We start from the raw sequence: 3719 nt of genomic DNA on the forward strand, positions 1-3719 counted from the left end.
TATTAATGAGAGACGCTTCGTTTTTCATTGTATCCATGTTGGAGTGTAGGTGGAATTACTATAAATTGAATATGCGTTGGAGTATATACATAAAACCTTTCAAATGGCTAGGGTAGAGAACAACTCTTGAACCAAATAAGCATTTGAAGAATTCAATATTAAATCATTTTGTAACATGGAAAATTAAATGCAGTAGATAATATCATCCAAACTGTTCTTTTTCATGATCATTATGATCGTATCTTTTCCGACATGGACTCAACAATTCTGTATGACTTTATCATGTGGACTGGCTAAATCTACTATTAAAGAATTACAACTTTCACTAGGGCATAAAGGTAGTAGAAAAAACAGCAAACAGTCCACAGGTATTCCATCTAAGACTCCTCGTAAACATTTATATTTAAATACTTAAATATTTATATTTAAATATTATTTAAATAAACACAGCAAACAGTCCACAGGTATTCCATCTAAGACGCCTCGTAAACATTTATATTTAAATACTTATAAAAATCCATTCCCCGTCAAGGTGTACGCATTGTGGGAGTCATTATTGAGAATGATAGAAATCGGTAAGATCCATGTATACGGGGTACATTATGCAGGGAATTGGCAAGGATAATCAAGTATTAGAAGTTGCTGGTAAACATGTAGCTTTAGGTATAAGATCATTTTGGTTCATTGTAAATATTTTTTTTAATTAGTATATATATATATTTGTGGCTAACCATTGTACGGTGTATGGAAACTGAATTAATACTGAACTAGAGAGGCATCTGTTATAATTACAAAACAGCACAGTATTTGAGGACAGATTAGAGCCATTGACCTGCACAGTCTTCCCATTTTTATTATCTGCAACTGAAGTCTTACTTGGTGCTTGGTGCAATGACTACAATGCAGTGTTGTACACATATATGTTACAATTACCAAAAACCTAATTTTATCTTTTTGTGTTCCAATAAATGTTCTCTGTGGACCTGGAGACTGCCATTGTTGTCATACATGATTTATGTTTGGTGACTTTCCCTGCTCAAACACCACACTGAGCTTATTATTTATGGCAATGGTAATGAAGTCAGTTCGTCCATAGAATATCATTAGACAGAGTGTCCTGTTGGGTGATTAAGACTGAACCTTTCTATTGTTTACCACAGGCAGTGTAATAAGGAGTCAGGTTATGTTTGTTTAGTAGATTGGGATAACCTGATCTGTTCTATAACAGAGCTAGAACAGTTACACATCACAAATATGCAGCTATCTGAAAAAAATGTATAAAGAAAAAATATATCTTAAAAAAATAAAAAGCACATTATTTTTGAAAACATTTTAAAATGAAACCTTATTTAATTTGTTATTCTAAAATGCATCTCAATATTTTCGGATGCATCGCAAGCTAACAAAGAGAACATTACTTAAAACAACATAGTTTGCTAAGTAAAAGTGATGTAGGGATGTCACCAGAAATATTTCTGTACGGCTATTTATTACAAAAATCAAATGATAGCCGGCTGCAATTGTATCACAATCTAAACACACAAGAATTGCTCATTGTTTTATTTCTGTACACATTTCTGCAGCATTAACAACTGATTTCTTTTTAATGTGCATATTAAGTGAGGATAGAACAGATGAGTTTACAGAGGAAGGCCATCATAGGACATAGGTGAACTAAGGATAGCAAAATGTTTAATAGCTTCAGCAGACAACTGATATCTTTATTCACTTGCAGTCAGTCGGTCTATACGTGTATAATGAGATTTACCATGGCACTGGCATGCCACACGCTACTGCACTTCCTGGAAAACCATGTTTAACCTTTTAAAAGCCAAGAGCTGCGCAACACATTACTTCAGTGAAACAATATTAAAGGTTTATAGCCGTAGGTACTTGGGCACTGGGAAGACAAATTAGAAACATGATCCTTTCTTGTGCTCCATTGGAGTGTGACAAAGCCCCAATGTAGATTCCCGTAATCAATATACATGTAAATGCATACAATGCAAAAACCCCTATAATTTTTTCTGTATGTGGCATATTTGTATTGGTAGTAGGGTATCTAGCAATGTGTACAAAGTAGGTTTTTTGCTACTTCAACTAGAAGACTTTCTTAGTCCCTGTTTTTCCAAGTGTGACTTACAGGCAGCACGTCACGTGTCCGTTTCCCTTGCTGTAGACTAAGGAGTGCTACTTGCCTGAGTTGCCAGATGCCAGAGATGGAATTTTCTATTTGTTCAGTAATACGTGGTTTGTGTAAGAATATTAGACATTTATGTCATCAAACATTCTGACACGTGTTGTGTCAAGTGTGCCGCAGTTGGTGCTGCTATGATCTTCAAGAGGCTTCTGGGTTGTGAAAACTTCTCAACAGAGGATCATAAGTAGATGAATACTGTGAAACATAGAAATAAATATTATTCTGTGACATATATCACATACTTACAACTATAGGAGAATAACAAAAGCATATAAAGATTGCGGTGGAAGTTCCTTTTTAAATGTTACAAATTCATGCAGCAGAATTGGGCTGGGGGTTACTATCTTTCTTCTTATAGGATATATAGGATTACTCTCGCATTTTGAGGTTTACTCTGTATAGAGTCAAGGAAAAGATGCAAACACTTATTATACGGAAGTCCTCTGGTTGTGAGACTGGTTTCTCAGGTTTCATGGTACTGAATATTTGATTAGAATAACCATTAAAAAAAATACAACACACTGTGAAAAATACCGACATTATTTCTGGGTTTTTTTTCTTATCATAATGAGATAAACCATTTACGCAGCGTTTATTAAGACAGAGGAGTCTTATTACAGTAAATAGAACCATGCCAGTGAATGACGTTTGGATGGTGGCATTTTCAGTTCTAGGGTTAATTAGGAAAATAGGATTTATTTTAGGAATCGTGTTGAGCTGCATGTCGTTGCCATCTGCAAGGGTAGGACTTGAGAAGCTGTTCCTGGACTATGTATGGAGCAAAGTAGAGAAAAAAAAAAAGATTTACACAACGGGCTCAGAAGTATTTCTAGTGTTAAAAATGTAGACATTATAAATATAGGCAATATGAAATCATACCATAGTTTTACATAGTTTTAGCCCATAGGCTACAGCGAGCTTTTTTCTCCTTGTGATTTTGCCTATATTGTTATGTCACTGACAATCCTGTTCCTATGGATGCCTCTGTTTCAGATAAAATCTTGTTAAGTGTGGGTCTTCTGCTGGCTCAGACGATGCACTTTGAATAATGTCTCGGAATACAGATCTATAAAGTACTTTTCTTTCACAGCCCTGTGCAAACCTTAATAGCCAACAGCACCCTGGTGATATGGCCCACATAGAGTATGAGTTGTGAAACAGACATGTGCACATATGAGGAGTATATTTCTTCTCCCTTTACGCTAAAAAAAAGATGGACGAGGCCCTAATAAATAGAAAAGGTTGTCATATTTGAGGTAACACACAAAGTACATGGCATCATGTCTCAAAAGCCAAGTACACAATGAGGATAAAGGGCCTTTCTGATGTGGGCCTCTCTAAGTAGACAGGCTTTGCCAGTACTGTTGTAAAATATATAAACAACCAACATTAGGTTCAACAGAGAAAACATAAAAAAGAAATGAACTCAATAGAATCTTAACCTTAATACACATAATATACAGAGACATAAAGCAGTATTAAGTGAACTTCTCGTATGACAGAGTCCCGCATGCAGGAA

The sequence above is a fragment of the Sceloporus occidentalis genome, unplaced genomic scaffold (assembly GCF_023333645.1).
Source record: "Sceloporus occidentalis isolate IW3139 unplaced genomic scaffold, rSceOcc1.0.p SCAF_44, whole genome shotgun sequence".
Lineage (NCBI taxonomy): Eukaryota > Metazoa > Chordata > Lepidosauria > Squamata > Phrynosomatidae > Sceloporus > Sceloporus occidentalis.